At 33.1% G+C, this 23,447-nt stretch overlaps 1 pseudogene; it reads right to left on the bottom strand.

Annotated features, from left to right (window-relative positions):
- Nucleotides 1–7,642: 7,642 nt before the first annotated feature.
- Nucleotides 7,643–19,122, bottom strand: LOC126727040 (lysM domain receptor-like kinase 3; annotated as a pseudogene).
- Nucleotides 19,123–23,447: the final 4,325 nt, after the last annotated feature.

Here is a 23,447-nt window from a genome sequence, read left to right as displayed (position 1 = left end):
AAAATAAAGGAAGATGAAGGGAAAGATGTATAGTAATATTAAGGTTGAGGGTAATGGGGACTGGGGAGATGAAAAGGTAAAAGAATGAGAAAGTGTAATTATAAAAAAAAATAATAATTAAACATTAAAAAAAATTATAAGAAAATTGGAATGAAAAAAGATAATGACGTGGATGTTGATGTGGCTCAACTAGAGTGCAGCAACAATAAATTCTACACTTCAGCTTTGTTGATGTCCAAAATATCACAAGAACTATTACAAGTGTTGTGTTAAGGCCCAAAATATCACAAGTGTTGAAATTTAAAACCTAAGGGGGCCCTTAAAGATAGGCAAGGCCCAATCCGCCAGCCAAGGTCCACTAAAAATGAGCAAGAGGAAGCCCAAACTCATGAATGGGCAAGATTTGGGCCTTAGAAAAGGAAGGAAAAGGAAAAAAGGAAGCTTTGCCTAGCCTTTGTGAGGAAAGTTTCCTAAGGAGCCTAGAAAGGGACTGGACCAGGATACTTTGGAACTTCCAAAACTATGGGATCCTTAAAAAATGCAAGAAGGGATCAGCTGGGATTGGGACAACTCAAGGAAGCATACTCATGGACACAAGGAACGAAGATAGGCATGTTCCATCAGCTGCCTATGGTTCAGAGAAAGGCTGATGACTTAGGAATCAGCACTTCTTGAAAAGAAGCTTGGTACCTCGGGGAACACAGGAAGGTGGACCATGAAGGAAGGTGATTGGGAATCTTTCAACTTAACAGGGAGGAATCTACCCATTTAGAGAAAATGAAAAAATGTGAAGCAAGCCAAAAAGGTGGGTCTGAAAAGGAGCATCTAGAAGTTTTGGGAGGAAAGAATTGAAAGTCAGCCCTTAGGACCCCCTAAAAGAAGAAGGCCAGCTAAGAGATTTTTGGAGGGAAACCTTAAAATGAGAACATAGTGAGAAAATAAAGAAGGGACCAGCCACCAATGTTGCTAACACAACATTAGTTTGGTACCCAGGGCAGCAAATGGAGGGAATCAGTAGTACACCAAAAGCCCTAGGAAGGTACTATAAAAGGGGGGGAAGCCGTTAGCAAAAACCATTCAGCAATAACTAATAAGAGCCAAAAAACTCTTTGAAAGACTTCTCTAAAATTCAAAAAAGGAGAAAATGGGGAAAACACTGTGAAGGATCCTAAGATAGGCACTAGAGGATACACTTGGATTCAAAGGGATTCAAACTTCACAAGTCTTAGAAGCATACAAAGAGCTATCTAAGTCTGTGATTTTTAAACTTATTTGGACCTTGTGACATATCCCAGTGGAAGAAGGGCTCAATGTACTAAAACTCAAAATAATGAAATATCATTTATCTTTTTGAGGATCCTTAACGTCCTTATTTGCTTTTTCTTTATTTCTTTACTATTCCCTAGCCATTTGCTTTACAATAAATATATATATATATTTGTATGTATGTATATGTATGTGTTGTAAGATCCATGTTTTGTGCACAATTTGGTTAATAATTAGCCCAACATAGCTGTGGTGAACTAAGCCTAGTCCACCAAACAACAAGTTTAAAACTCTTTGGGGGCCTAGGATCCTTGTTTCTACTTGGGCTTGGGAACTGTCAAAAAAAGGAACCCCCAAGCTTTTAGATATATATAAATATCTATAATAAATATTTTGTTCAACTAGCCTAATCAAATTTATAAAATCTTAAAAATAACACCTAGTACGATTTCCAAATTAAATACATAGATAACTATCACAATCAAATTCTTAAATTATTGAATTATACTTAGTATCTACAAGTCTCTGAGCACGCACAAGAGGCTCTTTTATTTTTTTGGTAAAGATTAATAATTTGTATCATTAGAAATTGGGTTACTACATTTTTCAATCACAAAAATACCTAGGGTTGTGATGAATATTATGCGTGGAAAAATGTTAATAATTTTAATATTTGGTACACAAATGCATAACAATCATCACACTCCTAGGTATTTTTGTGACTGAAAAATGTAGTAACCCAATTTCTAATGGATACAAATTATTAATCTTTTGGGTAAAGGTCAATAATTTGTTGCAATTATAATTTGGGATTACTACATTTTTCAACTACTAAAATAAATAAATAAATAAATAAACCTTGGAGTGTGATGAAAACCTAGGGGTGTGATGAAAAAATTATTTCACCCACAAACGCATAATACTCATCACACTCCTAGTTTTTTTTGTGCTGAAAAATCTAGCAATCCCAAATTATAATCTCTACAAATTATTAATCTTTATGCAAAAAAATAGAAGAGTCTATAAGCACACATGTGATCGCGTGCTTAAAGGCTAGTTTAATTGTTAGGCTGGATTATAATTGATTGATAACTAATTTTGAGTGTAATATATAATTTTGAATGTCTTTCACATTCTCATATTTAATTTTCACAAAGATGTAGATTTCTTTTGTAATGTGGACATCTATGAACTCATACGGGAAATAGAATTAAGGCTTTGTTGAAGTAAAATAAAATTTAAATAGTATTTATTTTTTAAAACTCCAAGAATATCAATATAGTTTGAGAAGTCCACCTATTCTCTAAGTTTAATATCAAGCGAAATAATTTTTTTTGGTGTATCTATTTTTTTTTTTTTTTGAACTCAAGCCTAAAAGTTTAATGAATGAAAATTATTCCTTTTTGGATTGTGAATTTTGTAATGGCAGAAAAAGATATATGGTTTATAAATGAATAAACCAATGAAGTATGAACAAACACTCAAATAGAGGTTTATGCCAAAGCGATTTGGAAAAAAGATTAAAAAAAAAAAAAAAAAGAGTAACCGAACAATTAAGAGTATTTGAGTTCTTTCTTAAAAAAATAAAAAAAATAAAAAAAGGAAGAAGGGACTAAGGAGTAACCGAATTCAAATAGAAAAAAGAGTATTTGGTTACTCCTTAGTCCCTCCTTCCTTTCTTTTCTTTAGTTTTTTTTTCTTTCTTCTTTTTTCATTTTTATAACTCAAATACTCTTTTTTTAAATATTTGGGAAAAAAATGTTAAAAAAAAAAAAAACGTGAGAATTGAAATATAATTTTAAAGAAACCGCAATTTTAAAAAAAGAGAGATAAAATTGGCTAAAATTTAGGATTTGAAAAAAGTAGTTTAGTTTTATGTGGGAGTTAAAGATATGATTTTATCAAATTATCCTCAAGTTTTTTTTTTTTTTTTTTAACAATTATCCTCAAGTTTTGTTTGTGTTTGATGAATTCCTATTTAAAAATAAAAAGGGAAAATTTTTGGAAATATGTTACTGAGAGTTTGAGTGAAAAGTTTGAAAATATCCACACAAAAATGGAAAAGATAAGAAAAAAAAGAAAGAAAAAGATACCTATTCCACGTTGATGCAAATGACAAAGGTATACTATGAAAATTGAAACACAAAATACATAAATGAATAGACCCATGAAGTATGAACAAACACTCAAATAAAGGTTTATGCCAAAGTGACTCCTTTTGGGCTTTATAGTTTCTATAGAGTCTATAGACAACTTCCAAAAAAATAAAAGAGTTTGTGCGAGTGAAAACTGAAAAGTTTGAAAATATCCAAACACACAAAAAAAAAGGAAAAGATATGGAAAAATTTAAAAAGAAAAAGAAAAATGACATATGTTGGTGCAAAGGAACAAAAAAGAAGAAGGAAAAGATGAGAAAAAAAAAATGAAAGTAGATTTTTGAGGCACGATAGGTAATAAACAATAGTCAAATACCATTGAATCTCTATAAAAATCTCATTCACCCATGGGTAAGCACACTTCAAACTCTGTATCATTGGTGGCCATGGCAGGTAAGAACTTAAACAATAGTCAATGATTAAATAAAGAAAAGAAAAGAAAGAACAACTTGCTAATTAGATTAGAGATGTAGAAGATAGAACTTGAAAAGTCATTTGTATTGTGGAAATTATGCTGAATTGTTTAGAACCCAAATATGAAAGTAGAAGAAAGAAGATAATGTAGAGTTGAAACCAAGGAAGTCAATACCATACCGGAGATTGTACCGGTTTGGCCAGCGGTACGATATATTTCGGATACCAGTCAATATCGGTGTACCGTTTCGAATTTACCGCTATTTTCTACTATTTTATACAATATACAAAGTTATATTTCTAATATCTCAATATATCACATTGGCAACTTTTTATATTTTTTGATGGAATTATCAACATATAAATATATAATAATGAGAAGGACACTTACCTCAAATAAAATAAAATATTTAAATCATCTAATAATTTAAAAATTAAAATAATTATTTAATAATTTATAATTATAAGTATAAGTATATCTATTTCCAAAAAAAAAATTAAATATTATAGCAATATTAGTATTATAATACTTCACACAACTTTTACCACAACTTGTTATATGATAAGTTGTGAGAGGTGAAAAAAATTGGGAGTGTATGTGGGTTCACATTTTCATCACTCACAACTCCTCACACAACAAATTATGACAAAAATTATTTAAAATGTTGTAATATTAGCATTGTTCTAAATATAAATTTGTTGCAATATAAAGGCAATCCGACAATACACGTACATTATGTCACATCATTGGGCTCAAAGGCCAAAGCTTTTTTCTTTTTTTTTTGGTTAATGCAAAGGCTAAAGCTGAAAAGAAGTAATGGATTCCGTTCATCTTTTATTCAAAAATTAAAAGTTTTCAATATTTCCAAATCCAAAGCTAGTGTCAGTAGTCACATGGAGAGCTTAGGAAACTTCAAAAAGAAATACAAAGCAAAGAAAGAGAAAGTGAGAAACCACATACATAACAGTGTTCAGCAAAAAAAAAAAAAAAAAAAAAGAGAGAGAGTGTATTAAGTCATTTACAGAGTAGTGGAGACTGGAGACAGACAGAGAAGAAAAGTGTTAATTCATAACAGTGTTCAGCAAAAAAAAAAAAAAAAAAAAAAAAAAGAGAGAGAGTGTATTAAGCAAAAAAAAAGAGAGGTATTAATTCATAACAGAGTAGTGGAGACGGACAGAGAAGAAGTTGCTTCGTGGCGCCACCCCTGCTTCGTCGTCATCTTCTTCCTTTTCTCCTTCTTCTCTGTTTTCTTTCATTTCAAATGAGACTTTTCATGTTTCGGCTTGGTATCCATTTGCTGGCCGAAACAGCCGGATTTTGCCAGTATGGTGGTTATTTTTTCCGGTACGAAATAAGGGGGTTATCTGTACCGGTGCATTGGCCGATACGATATATACCGGCCGTACCGGCCGGTACAATACAGAATTGACTTCCTTGGTTGAAATGGTACAGCCGGTACAATACGGAATTGACTTCCTTGGTTGAAAATGAGAAGAAGAAAGAAGAGGATGTAGGGTTGAAATTGAATTTATGTAATTTGAAGAAGAATGAAAGCAGACGTTATTGGGTTGTAAACTGGCAAAGCGTATGTGAGTTTGTGGGTTATTAAAATAAAGAGTTTTACTTTACGTATTTATCCTTGTTAGATGAAAACTTATAAGTGAATGGTATGGGGTATTTTAGAACCATGAAAATGAGGAATCCAAACCGAAAAAGCCCCTTAAATAGTTATACAACTATTTACAATAATAGGAATTGAATAAACAAGAAAAGTTTAAAGAGGATTCATAGAAATGAACATCTAAATAAACATTTTTTTTAGGGAATATTAACATATATTTGCTTTAATAAGTGAAATAAGTACATATTAATATTAATATTAATATTATTATTATTATTAGTAGTAGTAGTAGTAGTAGTAGTAGTAGTATTTTTTACAAAGGAAAAATAATGATTATTATTGTGTGCTTCCTTCTTCTTATTTTACCCATTTTTTCCCAGTTTTTCCTAGATTGTGATTGAACAACAAAGAAAATTCTAATTAGATATATAGTGTAATTGGCTTTTGTGAAAATCATTGGTTGTTGTAAATTGTAATTTTGTCATTGATATTTTTATTTATTTTATATATTTTTGTCTTTCTTTATCAGCAAATTGTGTGAATAGTAAATATGAATCTAAGAAATATTTTTGTGTGGAAGAGATAATTTTGGATCTGGTCTTTTGTTTGATGTTTCAAGTGGTACTATTGATGATATAATTGACTGAAATTAATTATGATCTATGGTGGTTCGTTCCGAATAACCTTGGGTTGGTTGGGCCTAGACCCCTAATTTACTTGTATCTTGGGTTGGGCTTATTCCATAATGGAAGGTTCAGGGAAACAGTTGATAGTGTCACTTGTGATCTTACGGTGATGCTTTAGTACTGAAATACCTAAAGTTTAGCTCAGCCGTGGAGGTTATCACAACCAAGCCCCCCTTTTGAAGTCCGAGCAAGACTTCCTTCTCCCTAGGACAAATTTCTCTCTCTTTTCTCTTGTGTCTCTCTCCCAATTTTTTTTCCAACCCTCTTTTCTTCCTCCTCTCCCCCTATTTATACTCTTCCTTGAGTGGAATGGTTATGATGAGGGAATCTCTGTGATGTCAATAGGTTCCTCCACCCAAAAGGTATAAGTGGCTTCTTCTATCTAAGCTACTGTTCCTGTGCATCGAGTAGCTTGTTAAAAGGGAGGGCCTGCCTTTCTGCTATCAAGGTGACTTCCTCATAACTTGTTCTTGACGCCAAGTTTTGTTTGTTCGGCAGGCGGATTTCTCCAAGGCATTATCTCTTGTGCTTGGATAGTGCTCGGACTACAGTTTGGGTATTCTCTTGACCTTTGGGTCGTAAGGGCCCTTGCCAAGTTGAGGTCATCCCAATGACCACGTGGCCCAACATGACTCAATGAAACGAACAATATATTTCAATTGTTTGGCAACAAAATCAAAATTTTTAAAGTTTCTCTTTCATCTTTTTTTTTTTTTTTTTTTCTTGAGAAACTTCTCTTTCATCTTGTTGTATATGAGATTTCCGGCTAGATTTTTGTTATAGCATGGCATGCTTAATCCATACCAGCTGACACATAGACATCAAAGAACAGTGTAATATTAAATGCGATGCCTCTAAATTTTATGGACAAAACTTTCCTTCAAACTAATTTAGAGGAATTTTCTTCGATCTATAAAATTATACACGTTTATTATTTAAAAAAGTCACATAATTCGTTAAAAAATTTATGTGACTAAAAGTACATTTGGATGGTCTTTTCAACCGTCATATAGTGAACTGGAGGTAAATTTTTTTCAAATTTTATGGCTGATCACACATTTCCTTCAATGGCATCTGCCTGTTGGTTTCCTCCAAAGTAATACTAATTTCTCAATGAAACCATGGCCTGGATGCATGACTTAAGCAAGCAGGAAGAATGGAACAAACTGAGGCTGTACAACTTCAGCTTGTACATGAGAAGGAAACCATTGCACAATTCTTTTGGCTTAAAGGCAGGAAGTAATTGGACCCTTTTGTGTTGTATTTGCACCCTTTTAATGTTATTGTAAGCCATAATTGTTGGCTGATACATGGGGTGTTAGTTACTCTAGACGGTGTTGTAATTAATTTATTCCAATTTAATTTAATCTCCATTTCACCAAAAAAAGAATTAGAGGAACAAGTTCAAGTAGAAGTTGGAACATCTCTATGCCTTAACATGAATTAATATGCCGAGCAAAGATATATAAACACCAGGTAAAAAAATCACAATGAATGGTGGCACAGAAAAATCTTGAAAAACTGAAGACAAATTGACATAAACTACTACACAATATCTACATTTCTTCCGCCTTCTCTCAAATCATCTATGGTACTTATTGACAGATATTTATAGAGGATGGACATATCCAAAACAATTGTTAATTAGGACTTTTTCTTCATGAGGTCACTTATCATTTATCAAGGCATGCATCACTAATGAGCATGAGTCTTCATGGTTATCTTCCTGTCATTAGATGGACTAGAGCATGGTTTTCATAGAAAAAACCAACATCCCAATCCTCAGTTGAAGATGAAAGTGTCATTAGTGCAACCACTATAGACCTCATGCTTGGCCTTAGTTGAGGAGTTTCTTGTGTACAAGCTTTGGCAAGCTGGATAAGCTGCAACCAAATCAGCCATAATAGCTTTTTAGAAATAAGTTTGATAGTCCATAATTTGCATGTTTATTGTGAATGAGAAATCACCTTCCGGACCGAGTCAAATGGGCAATTATCACCAAGTCTAGGGTCCACAAGTTTACGAAGATCTTCTTCTGAATCAGACTGGCTAAGAACATCTTCAAACTGAATCATATCAATAGATAAAATTTGGGTAAATTCTCATTTAAGCATTTCTCAAACTACATAAATAGTAAGAAGAAGAAGGGCAGAGTAATCAACCAAAGCAACAAGTCCAATTGATTTAGGAACATATTCATTTGTCTTGACAATAGCTTCCTTCCCGGATATTAGTTCATAGAGGACTACTCCAAAAGCATATACATCTATCTTTGGGGAAACATCACCACATTGAGCATATCTGCACACAAAATGCTGCATTCAGTTCAACTATTTTTTGTACAAGTCACAAACCCACGCAACATTGGAAAATGTAATATAATTATTTTATAAGAAGAAAATGTAAATTTTTAGGTTAAATAGTATATGTGTTATTTAAAAGTATTTTCTATTTTAGCATTTATTTTTCTTTCCAAATATATGTATAATGCCTATATTATTAAAAATTGAATTTTAAGGTAATCTCTTAAATATTTATCATTTTTATTACTTTTTAGAGCCTATATCTCTAATTTCTAATACCTACTTTCTTTGTATGTTTTTGCCTAAAACTTAAGAGTTTGGCCTAGTAGAATAAAAATTCCTGCTTTTCAACCCAAAAATTAAGAAAAAAAATTTTGAGCCCAAAACTGAATAAGAAAATCTATGAAAAGAATCAATTTAAGACCCAATTAGTCCAAAATAGACCAAAAGTGCACCGAAATAGACATAAGGTAAATGAAATAGGCCGAATTGGACCAAAGTGGACTAAAAGGAAACGAAATGGACTGAATGGACCAAATAGACTGAAGTGAACTGAGTTGGACTGAACTGACCGAATATATTGAAATGGACTGAATGAACCGAAGTTGATGGAAATGGATCTAAATGAACTGAATGGACTGAAATGCTAGGTTGAAGTTGTTTAGAAGGATCCATACAACAATAAATACTATGTTTCAGTTTTTAGATTTTTTTTATGAATAAAAAATGGATAGGGGGCGACTTGAGTTGGCTTTTAGATATTATATAGATGAGAGATTTGAAATATATTTCCTATTAGTGGTATCTTGGTATATACCCAAATATAATGTCCACAATTTAAGCTCATCCATGGAGGAGGAGAAAACTAATTGATTTTCTTTTTCCAATCTAAACTTAAGGATTGTGTTTATAGATACTGCTTCTTATTCTTTGTATGATTCAGATAATGAAGAACAAAGCTATCCTTGCAGCTAAACACTGCTAAGCAAAAGCTACCTATCTTGTCTACAAAGTTAGCAAAAGAAAGACTCAAGCATGTAAGCGCAGTAAATGCACCAGGGGTTCAGTGTAATTCTTTTTTGTTCATGAATATGTAAGACTAATTACACCATTTTCTAATGTGAAAATTCAGAATTTCTGTTTCAAAAGAGTAAAAAAATAAATAATGAAAAGTTCAAAAAAAAAAAATAAAGAAAAAGAAAAAAGTAAATTCTTACTCTGGAGGCATGTATCCGAATGTACCCACAAGACGTGAGGGCAGCGAAGTACTTCCATATTCAGTCAATTTTGTTAGCCCAAAATCTGCAACCTGTACCAAAAAGAGTAAATTTTGGAATAATGAAAGTTACTTCAGTGACACCATTAAAACAAAGAAGGAAAAAAAGAAGTGATTTCAGTGTCTACTACATCAAAACAAGCACTCTCACTACCTTTCCCCTGAAGTTCTTGTCAATTAGTATATTTGCCGATTTAATATCACGGTGGATGTAGACTGGAATAGTATGCTCATGGATGTATTCAAGTCCTCTAGCTGAATCCAATGCAATTTTCACTCTAGTTTGCCATGGCAATGGATCCCTCCCTGAAAACCAAAATATAATATACAGCCATGAACAAACATTGATAGAATGAGATGTTCACTTCAGTAAGTAGATGCATTACAATTCTCACCTGAGCCGCGCAGATGTTGACTTAAGTTGCCATTCTCGATATACTCATAAACTAGGAATAAGGAGCCTTCAACACAATATCCTATTAAGCGAACCTGCATGAAGTTTTAACAGAGAACCAAACAATCACTTTAAGATAATTGAACAATGCTACTGGTATTTGGGCAAAATAGGCAATTTGATATTAACTAAGCAATCACAGAAAGCAAATACAGGTTTGACTAAAATTCCTGTTTCACGGTAAGTTTTTAATAGTTATCTCTATCCCAAGTTTAAAGCTAGCTTTTCTCATCAGAAAAGTGTCAAATCAATGAGCATTATGTCAATGAAGTTCAAATAATAACGTAAGCCAAGAACTTATGCATGTCATATACATTAACTTTAGAATATGAATCATAGGTAACTAGTTACAATATGATTGCACAAGGTACAGAATCCATCAGCCACGGATGAAGATGATTCTGACTGAGTTTTCTAATGTATAATCTGCTCTAAATTCTCAAACCAAGTTGGCACGAAACCTCAGTTAGTAATCAGATTTATTTTGACTTTGATCATGTTAAATCTGCAAAAATAAATTGAAGTGATGAATAAAATTACAGGGAAAGAATATTACCAGGTTCAAGTGATGAACATGAGTTAAAACCTTCAGTTCAGCAAGAAATTCTTTTGATGCTTGCATGTCCATCTTCTTAATTGCAGCTTTCTGCATGATAATAGGAGGAAAGAATCATTAGAATAATGGTTTTAATGATTAAATTTACCATTCCTTATAGCTTAAGCTTTTGGGATTAGTAGTAGCTTATCATGATATTAGAGCAAGTGTGAAAAAATTGCGTGGTTTCTGAATTGAAGAGGACTATTATGACATACAATGTTTTGAGTTTATATGACTTTATTCTTAAGTTCTGACAATATGGATGTCTCTTCCAAAATGCCAAGAAATTTTATATGGCATCAGAGATGTTCGTGGACCTTTAAAGGGCTCATGTTATATCATGGTTTGAAACTTTGAATGGAATATAGGACTTGGTTTCTGAAATATGACAGCAAGACAAGAATGTAAGATTGAACAAACCTCTCCTCTTAGTTCTGCATAGTAAACGGATCCAAAGCCACCTTGCCCAATCTTATTATCCTGGCTGAAGTCTTTAGTAGCTTTTGCAAGCTCTTCATATGAGAACTCAACTGATTTGTAAACAGTACTACCTGTGAGCCCCTGCGAAGGAGCACCAGCAAAAGCAGCTGATTCTGAAGCTTTCTCCGGGATACTTCCAGAACCTATTTCATGGGATAAGGACATATCAATTACTAAAATGTCAATAATTAAAATTTGACATCTAATAGTGTACAAAATCTATGTCATTGCAAGAAAGAACACACTATATATGATTCTAAATTTTGTCCAAATGTGAGAGAACCATGATCAAGCAATGCTAATTATAATACTGGTGATAGACCCTTTTGCAATCTTTATAAGCTTTCCTATTGGAACCTAAAAAAGTTTGACTCAATGACAGATGAGCTAGTAGGGCTGTCAAATGAGCCTTGATGTAACTAAACTATAATCATGGCCATTAAGGCCTAGGCAAGAGGTGGTGGCCAAGAAACTAGAAGGCAATAAAGCAATAGGCACAAAGGGATACCTAGCTTTGAAGTTTGGCTCTGCTTTTGAAGGCATTCAGCGTCAACATCTTGAGGCATGCCCCATTATGAGGCTTTTTTAGAAACACAATTGTGGTTGGATGCATATGGTAAATGGGGTGTATGTTTCATGAATTGAGGCAATTCCCAGAACTAAGCTTCAACACATCCAATGTGCTATAAAATGAAGGTGTAAACGCTCTTACATAACTGATTAAATTCTTTGTGTCCAATGATCCTGTATTGAAGCTGAAGGAGTTAAGCGGCAAGAGGTGCAAAACGACAACGACAACAGTGCCAGAGAGTCTAAGTGTAAAACGGCAAAGAAGAAAAGGAAAGGAAAACGCACCGTTTGATTTAGTAGGAGTTAGTTATTTATTGTGCCACCTGTCATTGTATTATTGGTAGAAGTTTTGAGAGTTAGTTTGTGATTTTAGGCGCCAAAAGTCTCAGCCTCTGTTTTCATGTATATAAGTAGATTGTAGTTGATTTTGTGACTGCTTGTAACAAATTCTTGATTAGTGAATACAGTTTTCTTTTCTCTCTCGAATTTTCTTTCCAAGCTCTTCGTGATTTTCTGGTTTTACATCCTGCTTTTGAAGTATCTGTTCTTCCAAATTCAGGATTCTCAAAAGTTGAGATATAAAATATATGTGATGGATGAATATCAAAGCATGGAAAAATATGCAGACGAAGAGCGTGTTCCAAAAATATGTTTTTGAACTCATGACAGTAAATTAATTTGCTTTTATCACTTATCTAAAACATTCATGACATTTAACTCTTATCATTACTAATATAGAAATGGGTGACACTTATCATGATCATTTTAAATTTTCTTTCTAAAAATATATACAGTCGATGAGATAGTTCATCAAAGCAGAAGTATTACCAAGTCTATGTCGAACATACTGGTATTGGGATACTTCAGGGAGAGTTGATGCTTCCACAACCTTCTTTTTCCTTCTATAAATCCCCAAATACAGACTTAAAGCCAAAATTGAAGCACCACCCACTGCTGCTATAGATATGCCAGCAATGGCTCCACTTGAAATACCTGCTTAGAATACCACCACAATAATGTAAGCTTGAAATTTTTGGAATAATAGTTAAGTGATTAAATCTTCTCTTTCCTATTAGTATAAGCTTTTGGGATAAATGGTAGTTTATGATGATATCAGAACAAGTAATCCTGAACTCAAACCCTGTCTCTAACTTAAGCTTTTAGAATAAGAGGTAGTTAATCAGAAATAACATCAAGGCCCATCTCTGCCTATCATGTTCAATCCCATACAGCAAAAGGGAGGACAGATAATCAACATTAAAGAAAATTTCAGAGAAGACTCAATCACCTGTTCTGCAAAAAACAGGAAAAAAAGAAAAGAAAATGGTATGTGATAATTAGTCAACTTGAGTAAGTGTTTGAAGCTTAAAGCAGCAATATAAAATTCGTCTCAATTTGAGAGCATGTCAAGATGATATGACTTACTTTAGAGATGGATAGTTTCCGTATTCATCTGCAAAATAAAAATAAGCCAAAGCTTCAGAATGATTGCTAGCAATGTTTATACCATGAATAAGTGAGATGCTTTGAAGATCAAAGACCATATAGCTACTAATATATGTTATGCAACTGGAGCAGATTGTTCAGCCTAAGTTTTTATCCTACATGTTCTACAACAAAGTAACTCAGCAGTATACCCAAAAGGATTTAACTAATACATGCACTTTTTATAAACAAAAATACTCAGTTATTTGGAACCAATTAATGTGCCTCTAGTGCGTCGAACTATTCAACTATAAATCGTGACATAGCTTGTAAAGCCAACATTTATGTGTGTCAAGGTGGTACTCATATTTCACATGTCCCATCTTAGAGGGTGTTATTGTTAGAACGCACAAACCTAACCTAGATCTATGGGATACATGCACAAACAAAAAATCTGTGGAATACCTATACACACACAAATGCCAAATTTTACGCAGTTCACTCAGAATTAGGACTGCGTCCACGTAGCTAAGAGTTATAGCTTAACTAGCATATTTTAGTGATTACAAATGAAATGTTTTAAGTTTAAATCTTCCCATTCCAACTTTTGAATTAAAAAATAAAAAACACCCTACATCCGCAAAGTTGACAATTTGACTTTGTTTTATTATGATTAATGACAGCTACAAAAGGAGTTACAGGGATACATATGTCAGCCCTATTACTTGGGCTATAGGACTTGTAAAATTACAATTATAAGTTTATAACATTAATGTGTCTATTTGCCAACTTATTTTACTATTCAACTTATTTTTAATACTATTCATAAGTCTCATTATACTTTTTGGTATTATTCATGGGTCTCACTATACTATTATACTATTTCAGCTAACTTTTACCTTTATTTATAGTACTTTCAGTAAAAAGTTTTTACTTTTAACAAAATAAGTGGATCACAAACAGAAATGTGAGATAAAAAGTTCAAAGCAGCTTATTTTCAAAAAGCTAAAAGTAGAAGTCTCCAGGAGGAAGCTTCTCACACATATACACCTAGATTAGGATAGAGTAGAAATTCTATCTTGTATAAAAAAAATAATAAATAAAAAAGCTAAAAGTTATATTATTTAAAATAAAACTAAGACAAAAGATAAAAAGCAAACAAACACACCTAGAGTATTGTCAAATATTGGAAATATATCCACTAATTGTAACTACGCCAATTTTCCCCTTGTTTATTAGCCTCCAAATCTCCAACATAACTAACACAGTAGATCAAACTCCACACACACACACACACACATATATATATATATATATATTTTTTTTTTTTTTTTTTTTTTGATGTGAGCTCCACACAGATATTACATCACCTTACACTAGCTTTTCTGAAGAAAACAAACAAGAAAAATAAGGCCTATAATTCAACCAAATGTCCCCACTTCACTAGAATTTATTCGGTACAACGGGAAAATAGCCATGCTATCCTCACCACCAATAATAATAAATTATTTATGCCAAGAACCTAGTAACTCAACTTACACTTCTTGATCCAATTATTGATGTAAAATAATATATATATATATATATATATCTTCTTTTTTTTTAAAGAGTTTCAACCTATGGTTCATCAGACCAAGACACCAATCAGTTTTTGGTGTAGATGAGGATTGAACCCCAGATCTCTTATACAATCATCAGAGACTTTACCAGTTGAGTTAACTGGAATCCACTATATACATATATATATATATATATATATATATATTTATATTTATATATTTACTATGTATATAAGAGGATTCACCTCTTTCAACTAGACTTTTATATAGTTTAAAAATACCCTCATTAAAGAAGGGTGACTTGATTTAGAAATAGAGTCATAAATGTCAAATAATAAATTTCATTTTGAATTCAAAAAGAGAATTCCTAAAATTTAGAATTTTTTTTCCTTTCACGTTCAAAAAAGAAATTACAATTACTGTTTATCTCTAAAGTTTATCATTTTTATTTGTTTGAAAAATAAAAATATATATTTCTAAATTATAATAGATGCAAATTATTAACTGTAGAGATATAAGGCCCAAGAATGTATATTGGGTCATAAGCCTTATCCGAGGATGTTTAGTAGTCCGAGGATAGGGAGATGTTAGTGAAGGAGTACGAATTAGTGAGTTATGGAAGGACTATGACCAGAAAGGTTTAGGGAGGTATTCCGAAGAGGAATGCCTCATCGGACTAAGAAAAGCAGAGGTTAGAAGGCCCGATTTGCCATCCAGAGCAGCACTCCAGACAACTCTACTAAAAAAGGTAAATATCGAGAGGGGATAGGACAAAGGGAGGCTGAGAAATATCTAAGAGAAAACTGCTACCACTACATTGAATATTCTGCCGCTAACTCTCTAACCGCATTTATGTGGAGTTGATACCTGAACAGTGATTTTCAACCTTACAGCTATTTCCAGAGACTTCAGGAAGATGCTGATGGGACTAGTATCTAAGCCAGCAATCTAATCTACACGTGACGGGCTAAGATGAAGTAAGGAAGGGGAATATAAAGAAGAAAATCCCATTGTAAAGGGATCATCAGACAATCTATAGAAAAATCACTTTACACTCAAGAAATGTAATTGTGGTTAAGTCTTAGAGAAATACATAAGAACCACCTTCCTTGGACATTGCCGAGGAGGATTTTCCTTACCCAAAATTGTTCATTTATGTTTTCAAGCTACAACTATCCTATTGTGATCGTTGTCCAAACTCATTAAAGTTCAGTTTTTAGCCCACCTTCTACAAATTCATTATTTTGGGCTCTTTGGGCCTTGGTCCATCTCGTTTGGGCTTAAGGACGAAACGCTACCCTTGCATTAACATTTACCAAAAATAATAAAAGAGCCTCTGAATACGTGCATGCCCATGCTCAAAGGTTAGTATACACACACACACATAGATTTATATATATATATATATATATATATTGTCAACTGTAAATTTCAAAAAGTTTACTTAATCATTGAAACCCATAAGACTCTTGTAGCTGAATTGAAACATTTTGGTATATCTAACATGGGTCCGGTGCCCTTAGTGTACACATTAACCATCCATTTTGGGAAATTTTTATTGAGAAATGAAAAAGTTGTTAAAACAGTTAATTACTTTTTCGTTTTTTCATAAAGGTTTCCTAAAATAGTTTACTAATGTATACTTTAAGGGCACACGTTAGTAAATCCCTTCTAATATATACATCCAAAGTTGAAATCCACTTCCACCAATTGCAACTAATGGATTATTAAATAAAAATAAAATAAATCCTAATCTCCACTCAGCGGCACACCGTTTATCCCTGTTCTGCCTACCCAAAGGTAACTGCCGTCTGCCGTTTAGATGCTCAAAACGAGCCGCCCAAAAAAACGGGACGAGCCCTTTCCGTAAAGCAGGGTGGGCCGGGCTTTCTCCATCTTCGGGCTTAAAATTGCAAGAGTGGTCTGATGGACCATTTGACAGCCCAAAGGCTAGAAAGCACTTAATTTAAATCTCGGTCTTGTGGGCCATAAAGGTTGATATTTTGTTTTTCATTTGGATTAGAGAGAAATAATCAGAGCCGTGACTTTGTTCTATCAAAAATCAAAAATGCTTTTCTCTAATTCTCTCTCTCCACTGGAAAGGGCCCAAGGAGGCAAGGACACAGCTAAGACTTGATAACAAAACAAATCCCCCACAATGTTTTTGGCTTCTAATTCCAAAATTTCAATAACTTTGATAATATAATAGTAACCAAAAATGTCACCATCACTTGTTATAATGGAAAGCTTTTAAAATATGAAAATTACCAATAAAATGTCAAACTAATCAGCCAAAACTAAATGATTTTTCAAAACAAGACACTCCTAAAATTTGAACACCAACTAAAATATTAAGTACACAATAAGGAGTAATTATATAATGTGGAACCCGCATATAGGGCATATATAATATACAATTTGAGCAATAATTTGTCATTAATAAATGGGATATTCATCGAATTTCATCAATTTTTTATTAGCTGCAACTTGGCTCCAAAATAAGCATAATTCTTTAGTCATGCATTAACTTGTACACAAAAACTAAAATAGGTAATGATGAACGTCATTGGATTCTTGTGTTTATCTTTTTTCCCGAACATGTTAGAGTTATAGGTTCAGGGTTCCAAACATGTCGCATAATCCTAGTCCATATTGTACCAAAAAATTTAGTCTTATATATTAATTGTACTAGTAGTCCTAATTTATATTACAATTTTGTTGTAAGCCTAAGGTTTAACCTACCTAGTATTATATTAATAAATAAACCATATATATTCTTCATGAGTTGTTTAGATTGTATCAATCTTAAAAATTAAAATAAAAAAAGATTGTAATATACAAAACTCAACGGTAGTATGTAGCTGTTTAAGATTGCAATAAAATGCTACGATAATCCCTATGTGTTATTTCTCTCTCACCTATTCTTATTTTATTCTTAATATTCTTATTTTATATTTTAATAAATTTTTAATTAATCATGATCTTTTCAAAAGCATACGTATATGATTCAATTATCAAATAATTTTTTGTTATCTGCTTGTCCATATCAAAGCTGTTATAGGCATGGAATACGCTAAAAGCAAAATGATATCTTCTTAAATTGATGGTCCTATACGCAGTGACTGTAAAATGTAAATAGTAGTCAATACCGTGTTGACGAGGCCAACTCAGACTGGTCCTTTTTGACTGAAGAAGGTAGAACTCAGACTGGTCCTAGTCTTCAGTGATTGTCATTTTTTGAACAAGCCGAAATGCCAACCAAGAAAAATGTACGAAACTCAGTGATTTTCATGATTCATTTGCCTAACTCTATGGTGTCATCTTCCACTGGCCGTGAGTCATGGAAAATAACAAAATTACTATAAGCTTTCATGTGGCTCATCTAGATTTTACTCTTTTACTCTCTGATCAAAACCTATACTGATCACAACCATACCAACCAGCCCAATCAACTTATGTTCACTCAAGCTTTCATTGGTGCCAACCCTTTTGTTTTTTTGTTTTTGTTTTTGTGGAAGTGTTCAAACTTAAATCACACGCACACATGCATATATACAAGTAATAGAAAATGTCATATGTTCATGACTTTTTTTTACTATGACTTGTGACTTTGATTACTAACCTTTTGCCGGCACAAACACCAGACCATTCCCAGCACTGAAATTGGACCCCGGGTTGTACAACTCTAGCAAATGGGCTGGGACACCGGACTCCGCCGCCACGGAGGACAAATCCTCACCCGGCCGGAGTGGATACGTGGCAAACAACGCATAATCTTTTGACACGTCTCGGTCTCCACACGAGCAATTAACCGTGACATTGATTGGAACATAGTCCGGTATCCGAGTTGGTTGATAACTATTCACTCTTTGCAACCAATCCTTGTTGGTGAGGTTAGAGTATGGAAATTTAGCAATTGAGTCATAGGTATCACCAAATTGGGTTATGTAAGTAAAAGTGTGGCCCAAAAAGTCACCATTTAAGCAATCACATGAAAAGGGCACGTTAAGACGAATACCAGTGTTGATGCTATCTTTGTTAGTTACTTTGGGATTGTATTTGAGAATTTCAGGTACTTGTTGGCTAAAGAGATCGCTAATATATGATAGGTTTGTACCTTGCCGCACATAATATGAGGCTATAGCAAGGTGACAACCAGTGTTGCACTTGGCTTGGGTTTTGAGAATTAAAGAGAGAAAGATATGGAAGGAAAAGAGTGTGATTGCTAGATTTCTCTTTGGAAGTAGGATCATTTTATTTTAGAGAGAGAGAGAGAGAGAGAGAGAGAGAGAGGAGTGGGGAAGTTTTGTGAGAGGTTGGAAAGCATTTGAAGATGGAAACATAGGCTGAATGGATTTATTGGTTTTGGGGTTTTGGTATGTGATGGAATGGTCTATTTTTGTTTATTTTAATGGGGGTACAATTCATAGTTTGTCATTGCGGTCATGCCTTAGTCCATGATTAGTTGGTTAGAAAATTATGTCTTTAATGGGTTTATTTTTTTTAATTTTAAAATAAAATTTTAAATAAATAAAACCTTGAATTGTTTAGAAAGAAGAATTCAATTTCAGAGCGTTATAATGGGAAGAGAATAATTAATAAAAAGTATCAAACCCTGAATTAAGACTGGGTTCTATTGGGTCAAGTAGGGAGATAGGCTTATTAAATTACTGTTGCCTAAAAAAAAATTAAAAAAAAAAAAAAAAAAGAAGAAGAAGAAGAAGAAGAAAAACAAGTCCCTAGCAGGCCCTAGTCTCACATACTAGCTTTTCTTTTTAATACCTAATTGAGTCAAATCAATAACTTTTAAGCCCAAATCTCTCCTATTATATTGGTTTAAATTAATTAATACTCCACTAATCATAGAATGATCACCCAGTATTCTCATTTTTTATATGCTATTATCTTAGCCACAAATCTCAAAAATCAAAATCACCTTCACTCACTGTCAATGAAACCTCCTTGTTTGGAAGCAGCTATACTGTGACTAATGAGAAAAGGGTAGTGATTATTATTTATCACACACTGGTAATTGCATATTTAGTACTGTACACGTACATTCACCGTTTTACATGAGTTGAAATTAAAATTTAAAAACATGATTTTACAATTTTAACTAAAATAATGTTTGCAAAACACAGTTTTACAAATATAAGCTTAAACAGACTTGTAATTTAATAGAAAGTATGTATCAAGATTCTGTCATTCAAAAAAAAATTAATATAATGAAAATCAAAATCACCTTCACCCATTGTCAATGAAACAGTCCTTATTTGAAAGGAGGTGTGCCGCAGAGAAAATTCTTAGATATTCTCAGAATATGGAGAATTAGTACTCTTTCCTCTCACATTGGATTCCACTATGAATATAATAAGTGGATTCCACCATGAATATGAGAGAAAGAAGTATTTTTCTTCATGTTTTAGAAATACTTAAGAATTACTAGTGTTGCAGTATCGGAATTAATGAGAAAAAGGCAATATATAATATGGGTTTATGCCAGCCTAACATAAGCCACAATTAAAAAAATAAATTAAATAAAATAAAATAAATCTGGGTATACTAGTTTTTCAATATGTCAGTAGGACTATAGTGAAGGCCCAACTGTTCTACACAGTACACAACTTTTTTTAGCCCAAACCATTGAGCTCTGGGCTTCCTGAGTGTTAAAAAACAGGAGTCCAATAAAAGCCCATAAAACCTGTCTAGTAAATGCTCTTATTTTTGGTCTAATTCCTTTTTTTTTCTTTTTCTTTTTTCCCTTTACCTGAAACCAAACATTACAGTTTTTTTTTTTTTTATTAATTTTATTTTTTGTAAGATATGAAATGAATACTTGTAACCCACTCTATAAATTTACAATCGACCCAAAATTTTGATGTTCAAGAAACTTTGGTCTCTCTATAAAATTCAATACCTAAAAACCTAATGAGGGGAAAAAAAATTATAGAGTTATGCAAGTTGAGAAGGATATATACACAATTTTTTAACCATAGATTTTCATAAGATCAACTCCATGTCTCCTTGAGTGGAACCCAGTTCTTTCTTTCTTGCTGCCAAATTCTTGTCCATGGCTAAGTCGTCATTTTTATGGTAGGAGCCAAGACTCTCTGGCATCTAAAATGTTGAGGCAGTACTTAGCACCTTATATTTTGCACTTCAGACTTCAGAAGTTGGATTGCAAAGAAATTCTGTATTTTTTTTATTTTTTTTTTTTTTAAGTGCTAACCATATGGAAATTGCAATTTTTAAGTTTGTAAAGCCATCAATTTAACTTTTCCCTTTAATTTGATAAGAATTGGGGCGGAAGGTTTTATTAAAATCCTAAGAGTGTTTATTAGTAATGGTAACAGTCATGTTACAATTCAAAAACTGGGATTTTAGTCTCATAATATATATATATATATATATATATATATATTGAAATTAACTAGGTAAAAGGAGTAAGCCATTGAAATACTTTCAATGAATAAATAATAACTACTAGAAAACAATAACTTCTAGAAAACAAATAATTGCCTAGTTCAATCTTGAAAAGACGGACAAAATTAGTCTCCTGAAGATGGTTCTGGTGCTGAAGATCATGAATATAGTTCTGGTGTTGAAGATGATTCTAGTGATGGTGATGGTGATGGTGCTGATAATTATGATGAAAAGTGGTGAGAGTGAGACATTTGAGCACAATATACATTCAATTTATATTGTAAAAACGGGTTTTCGAAGCGCGCAAACACAGTCGAGGCACAATCCTCATCAACCTCTTTGATAGCTTGGCAATAATCTGGCCTCAGAGAAGGTTTTTGGGTCCAAAAAGATTGAAAGATCTCGTACATGCATGTACTTCCTTCATCGTGGAAGGCTAAGAAACTTTTTTTAACTTCGGGGTTCAATGGTTGCAATGCTGTTAGATGCTGTTGGCGACCCAACAAATTCGGAGGGCATATATTTAAATAAGTCTTTTTGTTATCACTTAAACTATTTAACTCGTGTTTAATATCATAATTTTTTTTATAACAAAACTCTATTCTTTTTATTACGTAATATGCTTTTTTTTTTTTTTTTTTTGAAAAAATGTTAAAACTATAACAAATTTGCTATAAAAACTGAAAAACACTTACAAAAGATGTAGTAATGAATGTTGTAGGGTCACAATTCAGGGTCCAGGCCCAACAGGTACAGGGTTCTGGTCCAAGGAGCTCGAAACAATGAATTTATAGAAAGTGGGTTATAGAACTAGACCCTAACGAAGTGCATACTAGTTAATATTAGGCCATACAACAATTGAAAATAAGAAAATCTCCTTCATGTCCATTAGATATACGGTCCGAGGAGACATAGGGGATGTATCTCTATCCCTACTCAAAGACTATGGTTCTCACCCTCTTCTTCTGTTCTAAGTTCCTCCTTTTTTCCGTCTCCTTCTTCATAGGGACTCCCCCCCCCCCCCTCTTATGTAGTCCTCTTTAAGTCATCAGGACCTTACACTTGTTAGTCATCAGGACCTTACACTTGTTAATCATCTAGACCTTCACTTAAGTGTCCGTCCCATCGAACATCTCCTCCATCTTTCTGTGAGTTGTGGTAGCCAAGGTAACACTGTTCACAAGTCCTTTCCACATTAATGCGGCCGGAAAAGTAGCTGTCATGCATTTAATGTGGCAGCTGTAACCTCTCCCTTGGCATCCTACACTTTCCTCCCTCTTACGAGCTTATGGGACTCATCCCTATTACTAATACTCGTTGGAGTGAATCCTTATAGCTGGCAGAGTGCATGTTCGAGCCACATTTGGTACGTCCAAGGAGACGTTTCTCCTCAGACCGTCTTTTAAACAATTTTGGGCCCATAAGAATTGGGCCGAGAGCCCTTTTGGTACCCACACCTTCTCCTCAAACGTGGTCGAATTTTATATAGGACCCAAGGCCCATTGTATGATCTTGGGACTTTACCCCTACAAATGTGATTAGTAATACACAAGTATTTAAATGAATGATGTTAAGGATATTATAAATTTTACAATATGAGACTTACAAAGATGAAAGAAGTATCACCAATCATAAAAAGTATTTCAAAAATACATTTAATAGTATCACTTAAGGGCCTTTCTCTAGTAAAGGGCCCTAGGCGATGGCCTAGGCCTAGGGCCGACCCTGGTAATATCCAAGGTTGTACAAGAAACAATATTGCAACAACTGGTGCTTTCTTCATCATGGTCAAAATCTTCACTCAAAACCCTAGTTTTTGTATCCTAGTGACGAGTGAGACTAGAATGATGAATTATAATGAGATGTGGCTATTTATATAAAGCATATAGAAGAGTATTCCAACTACACTACAAGTACCCCTTTAAATTATTTTATTATCATTATCACTTTTTTTTTTTTATCATTATCAGTTTATCATGTAGAGGTAAGATTTTAATATCACTAAAATTCAATTTTGTAATTCTTTTTCCGATTCTCATCTTAACTCCCATAATTTAAAATAGCGGTAAAGAGTCTAAAGACATACATTTCATTACCATTTTTTCAATATTTTCTATTGATTATTGCTATCTTTTAATTTTTTTGAGTTTTTTAATTTTTTTTTTTTTTCCAAAACGGCAGATTAAAAGAGTTGTTATTTATATATTAATATTAA

Source organism: Quercus robur, chromosome 5 (assembly GCF_932294415.1).
Source record: "Quercus robur chromosome 5, dhQueRobu3.1, whole genome shotgun sequence".
Classification (NCBI taxonomy): Eukaryota; Viridiplantae; Streptophyta; class Magnoliopsida; order Fagales; family Fagaceae; genus Quercus; species Quercus robur.
Note: the sequence above shows the minus strand (reverse complement) of the source record. Positions and strands in the feature narration are given on the sequence as shown.